The sequence below is a fragment of the Pinus tabuliformis genome, chromosome 4_2, assembly GCF_031772625.1.
Source record: "Pinus tabuliformis cultivar Carrire ecotype Pingquan chromosome 4_2, CPIR1, whole genome shotgun sequence".
Lineage (NCBI taxonomy): Eukaryota > Viridiplantae > Streptophyta > Pinopsida > Pinales > Pinaceae > Pinus > Pinus tabuliformis.
Window position 1 is genome coordinate 588628825 of NC_142304.1, and position 13596 is coordinate 588642420.

At 37.6% G+C, this 13596-nt stretch overlaps 1 pseudogene; it reads right to left on the reverse strand.

The window, feature by feature from the left end:
• Positions 1 to 403: 403 nt before the first annotated feature.
• On the reverse strand, positions 404 to 6916 carry LOC149170668 (E3 ubiquitin-protein ligase RSL1-like; annotated as a pseudogene).
• Positions 6917 to 13596: the final 6680 nt, after the last annotated feature.

Here is a 13596-nt window from a genome sequence, read left to right on the forward strand (position 1 = left end):
CCATTAAAATGTTTTGTCTAGGCTTTAAACATATATAATGCATAGGAGAAACAATCTTCACATAATCATTCGAAAAAGATAATATACAAAATCTTCCATGCACATATTAATGGTGCTTCTCATGGGACACCTTAGTGTTGAGTAAGAGTTCTATCTATCTCACAAAATCATAGCATAAAATTCAAAGCTGAAATTGAGTTGGAATCAAAAAACAACTTGATCACTCTCAAACTAAATTTGAAATTTAGATTCCAGAATCCAGTGTTTTCACTAATAACGACAAAGCAAAGAAAATACTATCAATAATTTTAGAAATATTATAATATGTTATTAAAAGAAAAACCATTTCTTTATGCGTTACATCGAATCTTTATTTCTACATCACACAGAGACACGTCAATTTCAGTTGCTAATTTATATCCCATCAGAACACTGACTGTAACAGAATATTAGTAACCTCTAGGTTGTAAAGAAAAGCACTATGCACACTAATTACTGACAGCAAACCAAAATATTCCATTACAAGGAACTAATTGTTACACAAATGGTGTGAGCAGGCTTTGCCTCCTCTGCCATGGAAGTGCATTCATACAGACAATATATTTGGGGATGCTGCACAGAATCCCCATAGCACCATCTAAACACAATCCACTAACATAGTAATTACCCGATAAAAATCATCTACAGCCTGCGTGTATTGCAAAAAATATATATCATCAGAACTCCTAGGATTATGAACCAGTCAACGTATTAAGCGATCAACAGTTGTCCGAGGACAATTGCAGTCAGGGCTTCCATTTCTCCATGAGGTGCCACAAACGTAACAGAATTCGTGTTGGCACCTGCATTGACCATCACCAACACAGATTACTTACGAACCCAAAAACCCTTATTGCACAGTAACCGATTATTCGGTTTGTAGTGTTTTCTTTAATAAACAAGATGCCCAGGTTCAATTCTCAGCCCTAAGTCTTTATATGGGCTCTACTTTACCTGAGAATTCAACAGACAAGCACTGAAACTCGGAGCACTGTAAATTTGCATGCCACGGAACCTTGCAACGCGCGCAGAACAACCTGTTGCAGAAGGGGCATTCCGCCATTTCCACTTCCTCCACATCCAACGTTCCAACACATTCCTTGACAAGAAGTCCAGAGCAGTCGGAAAAGGGGCAGTATACTTTCAGGGCTTCGGGAATTTCTGCCTCCACCATTATAGCCGACCACTGCTCAAAGATCTCCACAGGCAGAAAATACCTGCACTCATCCAACGTCAATGCTTCTCTGCAAGTTTCATGCGGGCAATATATCTGATGCCTCCACTGCTGTTCGAGCATCGAGTGGATGTACCGCGTCATGCACGCCTCGCAAAAACGATGAAAGCAAAGACTGCCCTCAAACATATCGGATGACTCCTCAAAGCAAGTCCCGCAGAGTTTCACGGGTACAGACTGCAAAATTATCAAGCGATCCTTGTTCAACAGAGAAAACCCTGAATCCACAATGATATTCTTCCCGGTTTCTCTTTCTCTGGCTGAAAACCCCTGCACACATGAAATAGAACCCCATCAAATTAAATAAACAGAGTGAATTGCACAACAGATAAAATAAAACCCCATAGAATAAAGTGAACGAAGTGAATTGCAACCGTAAAGATGAGCCAGAAGCTGGTAAAACACGCAAATGGCCGAGAGGCAGCAGAAAAGACACGCAAATGGCCGAGAGGCAGTAGAAAAGACAAATTGGGAACAAAAACTGTAACTTAAGTTGATTTGCATGCTTGCCAGATACCATATGCCATGCGCGGAAGAATGTCAGATGCTATGCGTGGGGAGGGATAATGAATCGAAGGGATAATGAATCAAACCCCTCGAATCAAACGGCTAATATCAATTCCATCGTCTAACAACGAAATCAATGGCCCAGGAAGGTACAGAGTGGCACTGGAGGGGAGTTCTTCCCAGAGGAACGCCTTACGGCGTAAAAATAAAATATAATACAGAAATCGTGGGAAAGTACTTAGAAGTGTAGAAATATACAGTAACTATGCTCTACTATGTTCTCTATATTATTGAACTTAAAATCAGTGTTCAAATGACACATTTGAAACTGGTATAAATCTGATCTCCCGATTAAGTTGTATTTATATCTCAACTATTTAAAAGTGTTAAGGTGTTGAAATGGCTACATACACTGTCAGGGATAGTTGACAGCTAAACGAGCTAAAATTATTACCATTGAGTTATAACTTTTTATAAATAATTTTAAATTTAAAAGTGTTAAGGTATAGTTGACAGCTAAACGAGCTAAAATTATTACCATTGAGTTATAACTTTTTATAAATAATTTTAAATTTAAAAGTGTTAAGATGTTGAAATGGCTACATACACTGTCAGGGATAGTTGACAGCTAAACGAGCTAAAATTATTACCATTGAGTTATAACTTTTTATAAATAATTTTAAATTTAAAAAATTATTTATTTATGTTTTTATAAATAAACTTACTTATTTATTTTATAATTAATTTTTATAAATTTGTCTATATTCAATATGGAATTGATATGTTTCCAGCAAAAGAAAAACAAATATTTAATAAATACAACTTGACGTTTACTTCTAAAATTAGCCATATCAATAAAAAAAAAATTAATACAACAATTACAAAGATAAAAAGATTAATTGTTTATTGTTTTAGTTGTGTTCATAGTAAATACAAATTAATTTTTTCCTCCAATATTAACCATATCAATAAAAAAAATTAATTAATATAACAATTACAGAGATAAAAAGATTTATTGTTTATTGTTTTACGTTGATTGTATCCTCCTCCTTTATTTCACAGCAGACAGCTAATTAATTACCTACTCATTAAAACATAACATTTAATGTTCTGTTTTAATGCTAACTTAAAACTTATCATTAGTTTCTTGTAATGCAGAAAAGCTAACCCGGCATAATTTTGACCAAACTTTATATGCATGGCTTGAAAAATTAACTTTGGTTATCTTACTTTGAGTACATTGAAAAATAAAAACTGGCAATAAGGCTTCAAATATAGTTATCCAGTCAAATTAAAATTAAATAGTTTTAGATATATATTTTTTAACAGAAACTTTGATTAACGGCATGAAATGAGATGTGTTTTCAATAGTCAACTCAGATTAATAGAAAAGCAACGCTCTTGCCACAGAGATATTGTTGGTCGATTTCGTCATGGAAGCTCAAATCGAGGGTTCAAGCATGGATTTAGTTGTTTGGCATTATATGTATCAGTGCACATTAATTTTTTTTATTTTTTTGGTCTTTCTTTAACTCTATGAGTTCTATAATGTCAAATCGAGATTCTAGGTGTCCAACGTTGGGTTCACAAAAGTGTCCAGCACGTTGAACATAATGGACGCCGCATATTTTTTATTTTCGTCAATTTTGCTTGGAATGCTAAATAGTAGCAATGCAATATCTATCATTTAGTTAAAAGGATATTTTTCGTCCTTTGACAATTTTAATTTCTCGTCCCATTGCTCTACTTTCACTAATGTTGGAAATAAATCTAACACGCGGCACCGCGAATTGGCACTAGTTGTACTTAATTACCTATCATCATGCCATTGGACATTAAGCATCCCATTTCAAAATTTGAAGTGTGTCTTTGTGATTACATTAAGTCTTTCAAAGTTCACTGTTCTCATGCTCATATATTGAGGATGTCACCTTGCAAGTAGCTCACACCATTTCAGTTTTTAATGGAATTTATTCATAAATAATATACATTTATTACCTTATATCTAAATTTCAACTCCATTCTATTATTCTTTTTCGAATCATTTCCTCAATTCTCAAAATTTTCACAAAACTCAAAACATGGCTAACTACCTCACGGAGATTCAAAAAGTGCCATAGGAATTAGTCAAAGTTCTAGGCGATAAAAATTCTAATACCATCATGTTGTCGGATCCGTGCATTACAAAAATAGATCTTACCACCTCTTCTTGTTATAATATGTATAAGCTTCTTGAGAGGCAATTAAAGCAAGTTTAGAAGAAATGAAACGAGATGATCGCATTTTTGATATCTCTTTGTGTGACGTTGCAAAATCAACCCTCAATAAAATTGCTACATGACCGTAAATTCTTCCATACAAAAACATGATTCACTGGGCTGCAAATCATGTAGACGTGGATATGTGCTCCATATGCACTTCTAGAGGCATAATTGTGGGCTCATTTCATCATTACAATCTTTGGTTTATATATAAATTTATTCAGTCAAAACTCTAGTACAATGTACAATTTGTACATAAATTCATCAAAACAAATGCATTCAGTTTAAAAGAAATATGTATAAGTTGATTAAACCCTTAAGGACCAATGAACAAAGATTTAAGGAAGAATATTGAAAAGGATATGCCATTACCACTCTAAATACAACAAAATCATTTGTGGCCTCCATGCCTTATAGGTTTTTCGATATAAAAGTATTAGATAAAATTGTACACAGCAATAGATTCTCTATTCTCTGAATGAGGAAATTACACACATATATATACAATCAATAGTCTCAAGATAGGAATCCTATCTTAGACGTACAGTAGTGTGGTTGAGAGATTCTCTCAACCACACACTAAGCTAGGAGAAACTAAATTTCGATTATGTAGGAACAAACTTCTCAAATGGAGAATTACAACCATAGACAAGTAGGAATTAATTATTCCTAATTCCCCCCCTTAATGACAACTTGTCATGCTAGTGATTCACAAAGTCTGGTTGTGGTCAAACATAACAAAGAATATGTCGACATCCATATAAAGAGCAACCATCCCCCAGAATGTATGGGTACCAACCGCTGCAACCGCTAGTCCTTTTGCATACATGATTCTGTCGACCATTATCACTGCATATATGTACCTACAAATCCACCACCATCGGGCGAATTGCATGTCCAGAACCTTCAAAAACAAAGAGAGATCAATGCCTTTCTAAGCCAAATATTCATGTCCAAATAACAATCACAAACAGTTGCGCTGATTGCGCCTTTCGACACAACTGTCAAATAGAAAAGTACACCAACCCTCTTATGCTCAGACATGCTAATATCTGAGACTGTGCGCCAAGTGTTACTGCAGTCCACCTACTCCTACGAGCACAAAGCTCCATGTACACGTTAGCCACTCAGGCAATATGCCACCATCGGGCAAGTCCGATCTACCGCCACCAGGCAAACCCTGTAGCCACTAAGGCTCTGCTACCACCGGGCAAATATGGAACTTAAATGTGCCACCTCGGGGCAAGTCCGATCTACCACCACCGAGCAAATCCAGAACTTTAATGTGCCACCTTCAGGAAAATTCTGTAGCCACTAAGGCTCTATGGATGGTTTCTGGCTCACCACCAACCAGCCACACATGCAATCCATTACAAAGTGGTTTTAAGATCACCACGAACTTTCAAATACCTTTTACATTTCATTCAACATTTTGGAGTTTCTGGGTACATACAATGACCATTACAACAACTGGACTTGCTTATAACATGTTAAGGAGTTTATTCCACAAACCACACTAATTCAAGCAAACATTTATTTTGTTGTCCACCATAAATGTTGTTGCTGCTCCTTTATCCCATCTTTTCATAGTTCACATCTTGGGCATCTTTGTCAAATAAATTCTTGGAACTCCATGCTTAACCTGCCATTCATTAGAGTCGTGAATTCTAAGAAAATAACTTTACCTACATTGAGTTAGCTAGGCTCAATAAGGCTCAATAACTTTAAACATGACTCCAAGAAACTAAATAAAGCATAAATTCTTCAGGTTTAATTTTTCTATCTATGCCCATAGATAATTTTAGATCACTGTGTGAAAAAACAATCAGACCACAGTCAACTCTCCACTATCGGTTGATCCATGTCACACACCATCGGAAATCTGCTACGAGAGAGCTACAGAAAACTCCAGATCTCCTGCAGGAGATCGTCGATCTACACCGATTTCGCCTTTGTTCTTCGCTCAACTGTGCATGTGAGTGCTGCACTTAACCTAATCCACAAACTTTTGGCAGATAATTCGCACAACAACACAAATTGAATCTCACCATACATGCACAACACGGTCGGGTTGTGAGGTCAATCAAAGCCTCACTGTCGATCTGTTGTGATATGCATTCTCACAACAATCACAATCTGCATTGTCACCATCAAGGCCTTAGAACTAGGTAGCCATCTTGAGTCCTGCATTATAGCTCCATGCCAAACTTTTCATGAGAATTTGAAATCGTCTCATGAGCATCATTCATACACAAATTTAATTCCATGCTCACCGCAGGCTCGGCTCTAAGCAATGATGTTTTTCGAAGCTCACCTTACAGTGCTAACAATAGCAGCACCATCAGCAGCTTGATCACAACAATTGACAATCCACGAGCTCTTTTAACAAAACTGATATCTCTTAACCATTCACAGCAGCAACTAATCCCTCTGTAATGGCACCGCGCCCACCCCACCAACATTACCGTGTGTACCTCTTAGCAATTCCAAGGACAACAACCAGATCGAATCTTAGTGATCAAATCAGCATTGCGTGCTGAGCAATTAACTCTCCAGATCATGTGTTAATCAAAATAGTAGTGAGATATTTGGTAAATAACATAACCTCGCTTCGCATTGTAACCGAGACGTCGAGCTTTGTGAGGCATGCTGGACTTTGTCACCCTCACTATACCAGGAAGTTGACGATATTCCCAACATCTTACTCGCTGCAAGAACCTCATTACATCTGACTGTTTCTTCTTTCGTAGCTCCTCAACGTACTTATACACCCTCATATTGACGACAACTCTTCCCACATCAAAACAACCCAGAATGATTCTACACTGCATTCTAAATGCCGAACACCATATCCGCTTTCAGAACCAATCGTCATCGGTGCCTCTCTACTTTAAGGTGCGACAAGTTACAGGGACGGTCACATGCCTCTCCAGTGAACTTCTTCAACAGCCGTAGCCTCGACGGGAGGCTGAGCGACAGTCTCTTCCTTAGCTGGCTTGGCTTCTTCAGCGGCCGTTATACCTGTTGATAAACGATCTGAGAAACGAGCAACAACAGTTCCCCATGGGTCAATAATTATACCATCACCATAACTTTCTCTTTTCTCATTATGCTTTCCAGCTTGCACAGCAGCAATGACATAACATTGTGTTTCGTTTGCACGTGCTCGAAGAAGAATCTCCCAATGTGCTTGACCAATCACCTTTGTAAAATCTGAAGGAACTAACAATACCTGTGCATTGTGTTGGAAGCGCAGCTGTTGATAAAGTTCAGGAAACCGCAAGTCATAGCAAACAGTTAGGCCAAGTCGATAGCCACATGATCTCGGCCTCAAACAAATACAGGCAGCCGCATAAAGTGGATCCAATTACCAATCTTCCCCTTTAGCACTATAGATTTCTCTGCTTGTTGAGTAATAGCAACAGGCGTCACCGCCCCATTGTTTATTAATGATGCTCTTGTTGCAGGATGTTGGGGATTTTTCTGGTAAAATCCCAAAAACACACAAATAAAACTCAACACAGAGGCAATGCTTTGTTTCTCTCTCCACAGGATCTTTTGCACAGGGAAGCTTAAAAAAATTTATGAGAACAGAGTATTACATACCCAGAAAAAGCTTGTATTCATTAAAATAAAATTGCATGATACATATTTCTTCCTCTTTCTTAGAGGGATTTACACAAGAACTTTCACCAAAACAAAATACTTTGTCTCTCTCTTTTACAAATGATTTTTACACTGCTGTGTAAAATCTTCATACACATTTACTGCTGTAAAAGGAGCTTTTACATTTACTGCTGTAGAATAAATTTACATGGATTTACTGTTGTAAAAGAAATCCTTCACATTCACCCCTGTGTGAAATTTTCATTACATTCAAGCGGCTGATCATTCACATTACATATTCAATTAAAAAAAACATTTGCGCTAGCACCATACATTTCATTTCAATGCATATGCTTTACAATCCTTTTTTGTTCGCACTGCTGTGCTCTCCTGGTTTGTTATTGGCTGCAGCTGAAACTCACATTCATCCCCGTGTGCTTTTTCCAAGTTACAAAGTCAACACTTCAAAACCAAAACATATCACTTACGATACCTTACCCATACTTCCGTAAATTTAAAAAACAATAAAATTAAAAACGTTTACCAACTTTTACCTATGACTATGACAGTGCATTAAATACATTAAATAAAAAAACGACGGTAAAAACAAAACTAATGTTCTGGCAGGTTGAATAAGATCTTTGTTTGTTGACCTGATCGGATGCAATTCGCACACCAACCTCACACAAGCCAAACGACTTTTAACTTCTGGGGAGTTGGTGGTTTCAGAGTTGTACACTGGACGCGTGGCAACAACGGATTGTGTCGGAGGCCCTCTGACGAAAACAACCTTTTGCGAATGGTGGTGCGGGGAAGTCTGGGTGGTTTTGCCAAACCACGCTGCAGTAAATGCGGTTGAAATTAATATTTCAACACTCCCCTTTAATTTCAACTGCTGGGTTATCAGTCATACCCAAACATTTCCTCAAAAATTCAAAGCTTTTCTGATCCAATGGCTTTGTCAAAATGTCTGCTACCTGTTCTTGAGTCCTGCAATGTTCTAAGATAATTTCTCCATTGTTCACCAATTCTCTGATGTAGTGAAACATTGTATCAATGTGTTTCGTTCTCTTATGAAACACTTAATTATTTGACAATGCAATAGCTTAGCTATTGTCACAAAAAATCATTGTTGCTTTTTCCTGCTCTTGGCCTAAACTCCTCAACATTCTTCTCATCCAAACTGCTTGACATGCTGCTATTGTAGCTGCCACATATTATGCCTCTGCTGTAGATAATGCTACAATGGACTGCTTCTTAGAAGCCCATGAAATGGCTCGTGAACCCATATGAAAAACATAACCAGAAGTGCTTTTCCGATCATCTACACTTCCAGGCCAATCACTATCAGTGTATCCAATTAAATCTGAACTTTCTGAGACACTATATAATATGCCAAACATTTTGGTACCTTTGACATACCTTAAAATTATTTTTGCTGCCTGCCAATGTGCCTCCTTTGGCCTCTCCATGAATCTAAAAAATTAAACTAACAACAAACATAATGTCAGGCCTAGTAGTTGTTAAATAGATAAGGCTACCAACAATACTCTTGTACAAACTAGGATCAAAATCCTTGTTGTTGTCCTCTCTGCTGAGTTTTAATCCCATTACTGTGGGAGTGATTGCTGCTTTGCATTCTTGCATGTTAAATCTGCCCAACACTTGATTTACATATCTAGCTTGTGAGATAAAAATTCCTTTTTCATGTTTATCTACTTGTATGCCTAAGAAGTATCTCAAGAAACCCATGTCAGTCATTTCAAATTCCTTTTTCGTGACTGATTTAAAATTCTCAATGAATTGATCATCATTACTTGTGAAAATAACATCATCAACATATAAGACAACAATTAAAATTTTACCATCCTTTTCTTTGATGTAGATGGTGGGTTCTCCTTCACACTTGTCAAATTCATTATCCAATAGATAGGAACCTATCCTGCTGTACCATGCTCTTGGCGCTTGCTTCAGCCCATAAAGAGCTTTCTTCAATTTGCACACTTTGTGCTCTTCACCTTTCTTCTCATAGCCTAGAGGTTGTTCAACATAAACCTCTTCCTTCAACGCTCCATTTAGGAATGCTGACTTCACGTCCATTTGGTAGACTTTCCATTTGTTTTGTGCTGCTATGGACGACACTGCTCTCACGGTTTCCATTTTTGCAACTGGCGTGAAAGTCTCCTCATAATCTCTTCCATACTGCTGCTTGTATCCTTGACAACCAGCCTTTCCTTGTGCCTTTCTATCTTGCCTTCAACATTGCACTTGGTCTTGTAGACCCATTTAACTCCTATGACCTCTTTACCTTTTGGTAGCTCTACCAAATCCCATGTTTTGTTTCTCTCTATGGCATTCATCACCTCATCCATAGCTTCTATACATTTCTTATCTTTAATTGCATCTTCGAAATGAATAGGATCATCAACATGATAATACAAGGCAAATAAGGAATTCATTCCTTCATCATAAATGTCACTTAGATTTCTAAATTTCTTACCTCTTTCACTTGGTGTGCAAGAGCTTGAAGATGCACTTGAATTTTCACCTTCTGGTGTGCTTGGAGAAGTACTTTCATTTATCCTCAATGGTGTTCCTTGTTGTCCTTGTGTTGGCGCTGCTATTTGGGGATGTATTTCAGCCACCTCCTCCTCATCTTCATCATGAGACAAACAGTTTTTAACATTCACTATTTTCTCTATGCTTCCATCCCAAGCTTCCTCCTCAATGAATTGAAGATCTCTGCTAACAAAAAACTTCTTGGTAGATGGGATATACAACCTGTAAGCTTTGGATTCCTCACTGTATCCAACGAAGATACATTTCTCCCCTTTGCTGTCCAACTTCCTCCTTAGCTGATCTGGTATGTGTGCATAAGCCACACATCCAAAAACTTTCGAGTGGGTGACACCTTGCTTTCTCCCACTCCATGCTTCTTCCAGCACTTTGTTCAACACTACTTTTGTAGGACACTTGTTCAAATATACACTGCACAATTTACAGCTTCAACCCAATAATCATTTGGCAAATGCTTTGCCTTCAGCATGCTCCTCGTCATATCCATGATGGTCCTATTCTTCCTTTCAACAACTCCATTTTGTTGTGGGGTGTACCTAGCTTTAAACTGTTTGTGAATTCCATTTTCTCCACAAAACCGTAGGAACTCCTTGGAGATATACTCACCTCCTCTGTCAGTTCTCAAAACTTTTATATGCAGCCCGCTTTGGTTCTCCACAAGTGCTTTGAAATTTCGGAATTTTTCAAACACTTCACTTTTGTTTTTAAGAAAATATACCCAAGTTTTTCTTGTAAAGTCATCAATAAATGTTAGGAAATATTGGCTGCCTGCTAATGATGGATTTTGCATTGGTCCACATAAGTCTGAGTGGACAATCTCTAAGGGTGCCTTTGCCCTTATGCTTTTACCTGATGGAAAACTTTCTCTATGTTGTTTCCCCAAAATGCAACCTTCACAAAGGTTGTCCGGTTTCTCTATCAATGGTAATCCTCTTACCATTCCTTTTCTACTCAACAAGTTAAGGCCTCCAAAGTTGAGATGTCCAAATCTCAAGTGCCACAACCAATTTTCATCCTTTGGCACGCTTTGGAAAGCCTCTTGGGTGACTGCTGCAATTTCTCCTTTGTTTTTCAAATCTGCCCTTATTCTAAGAGGGAACATCCTGTTCCTTGTCATCTTCACTTCAGCAATGCATCGTTTGCTGGGTGCTATATCCATGATGGTGCACACATCATTCACAAAGAAAACATTATAACCCTTTTGAACAAGCTGTCCAATACTCAAGAGGTTACATCTCATTCCAGGGACATAGTAGACATCTGCTATGGTTTTCCTTTCTCCTTGCTTTGTAAATATTTTTACCTCTCCTTTTCCCATAACAGAAATTTTGCTATCAGTTCCTAGTGTGACTTCTGATTTCATATTTTTATCTAGGGCAGAAAAGAGGGATATGTTTCCTGTCATATGGTTGCTGCAACCTGAGTCTAAAAACCATATGTCCTCACTGTTTGTTTCAGCCATGTTACAAGCTAACAACACATTATCTTGGCTGATGTTTTCTCTAGTGACATTTTCATTTTGTCTATTACTCATATCATGTTGCTTCTTCCTACATTCACTGGCATAATGCCCATATTTCTTACAATAATAGCATTGGACATTGGATTTTTCATACCTTTCTCCTTGAGCATGATGTTGTCCTCTTTGTTGGTTGCTGCCTTGGCCTTGGTTCTGATTTAGATTGCTGCCTCTTCCTTGAGCATTTGCTGGACTGTTCCTTCCACCTCTGTTCTGGCTTCTGCCTCTTCCTCTCTTGTTTCCTCTGCCTTGACCTATTCCTCTTCCAAAATACATCTGGGTCTTAAAGGCTTACTCTAGAGATGAGTTTTCATTTCTACTCAACCTCTGCTCATGTGTTATCAGTGATGCATGAAGCTCATAAACTGAAAGTTTTGAGAGATCCTTTGTCTCTTCTATGGTGGTGACAATCACAACAAACTTTGAGGGTAGGACCTTCAACAGTTTCTCTACAATCCTCCTTTCTTCAAGGGTTTCTCCATGAGTCCTCATCTGTGTGACCAGACCAATTACATGTGTGAAAAATGAGTCAATGGTGTCTGACTCCTTCATGCTCAGATTTTCAAAATCTTTCCTCAGCAGTTGTAGTTTTGTTGTCTTCACTTTCTCCATGCCTTGATAGGTTGTTTTGAGGGTTTGCCATGCTTCATTGGATGTCTTAGCTGCTGCTATCCTTGGAAACACACTCTGGTCCACTGCTTGATACAACAATACAATGGCTTTTGCATCCTTCTTCCTATTGCTCTTCAGCAGATCTCTCTCTGCCTGAGTTAAGTTGTTAAATTGATTTTCATCTGCTGGTTCTTCAAACCCAGATTCAACAAGCTCCCATAGATCTTGTGAGACAAATAAAGCTCTCATGGTTATTGACTAGTAGTCATAGTTCTTCCCATTAAACTGTGGGAGATGGTTGTTAAACATACCCATGCTAGTGCTTGTGCTAGCCATTCCTTGCATCCTCAACTATGCTTCATTTTCTTGACTGTGTATTTTAAAACACTGACTGTTTCTTCAACAATAACTCAAAAAAAACTTTGAGGAATACCTGAATCTTTTGCTTGAGACTTCACTTTGCTGGAGAAGATTTACTGCTACAACAAAAGACTCCTCTCTTCAGCTTCTTGAACACCTTCAAAGAGCCTAATCCTGCTTTGATACCACTGTTGGGAATTTTTCTGGTAAAATCCCAAAAACACACAAATAAAACTCAACACAGAGGCAATGCTCTGTTTCTCTCTCCACGGGATATTTTGCACAGGGAAGCTTAAAAAAATTTCTGAGAACAGAGTATTACATACCCAGAAAATGCTTGTATTCATTAAAATAAAATTGCATGATACATATATCTTCCTCTTTCTCAGAGGGATTTACACAAGGACTTTCACCAAAACAAAATACTTTGTCTCTCTCTTTTACAAAATGATTTTTACACTGCTGTGTAAAATCTTCATACACATTTATTGCTGTAAAAGGAGCTTTTACATTTACTGCTGTAGAATAAATTTACATGGATTTACTGCTGTAAAAGATATCCTTCACATTCACCCCTGTGTGAAATTCTCATTACATTCAAGCGGCTGATCATTCACATTACATATTCAATTAAAAAAAAACATTTGCACTAGCACCATACATTTCATTTCAATGCATATGCTTTACAATCCTTTTGTTCGCACTGTTGTGCTCTCCTGGTTTGTTATTGGCTGCAGCTGAAACTCACATTCATCCCCGTGTGATTTTTCCAAGTTACAAAGTCAACACTTCAAAACCAAAAACATATCACTTACAATACCTTACCCATACTTCCGTAAATTTAAAAAACAATAAAATTAAAAACGTTTACCAACTTTTAC